At 37.3% G+C, this 612-nt stretch overlaps 1 non-coding gene across 1 annotated transcript; it reads right to left on the bottom strand.

Annotated features, from left to right (window-relative positions):
- Positions 1 to 254: 254 nt before the first annotated feature.
- Positions 255 to 326, bottom strand: TRNAN-AUU. Its single transcript has one exon. It is a non-coding gene; the product is annotated as a tRNA-Asn (tRNA).
- Positions 327 to 612: the final 286 nt, after the last annotated feature.

A 612-nucleotide genomic window follows, 5' to 3' on the forward strand; every position in this document is an offset into this window, starting at 1 on the left:
GCATCTTTGATGCATTGCTAGTACATCATCTGAGAATTCTTAATTGGCTAGTTGTAAGTAAATATCCCCAAGGCTATTTACAAGATATTATCCTGGATCTACTCCGAGGACAGTGATTCTCAAATATCGTAGAACAGAATGGGATACGATGAGAGAGAATGCAATAGAAGGAATGGAACTGGTTACCTACTCCTAACAGTCAAAGCAAGCCCTTTAATTCAATTCTTCATTCTTTAATTAGGAATTAATCAAATCTCCCCAGGTAGGATTCGAACCTACGACCATTCAGTTAATAACCAACCGCTCTACCACTTAGCTACTGAGGAACAACGGGAGGTTCGACCTCATAGAGTTCAACTCCTGTTCTCAACCCATGAACAATATGAGTCCGAAGCTTCCTTCGTAACTCTCGGAACTTCTTCATAGTGGCTCCGTTCCATGCCAAATTTCATAGGGAATCTCAAAGTTGATCTATTTCATTATATTCCATCTATATTCCAATTTCATTCTTTTTATATCCCTTTGGTGTCAGTGACATAACATAAGAGATGTCATTTATAGTCTATCTCTTTCGATATATGGAAAGTTAAGAAATCATCATATAATAATCAA

This window comes from Dioscorea cayenensis, unplaced genomic scaffold (genome assembly GCF_009730915.1).
Source record: "Dioscorea cayenensis subsp. rotundata cultivar TDr96_F1 unplaced genomic scaffold, TDr96_F1_v2_PseudoChromosome.rev07_lg8_w22 25.fasta BLBR01000155.1, whole genome shotgun sequence".
In the NCBI taxonomy this organism is placed as follows: domain Eukaryota; kingdom Viridiplantae; phylum Streptophyta; class Magnoliopsida; order Dioscoreales; family Dioscoreaceae; genus Dioscorea; species Dioscorea cayenensis.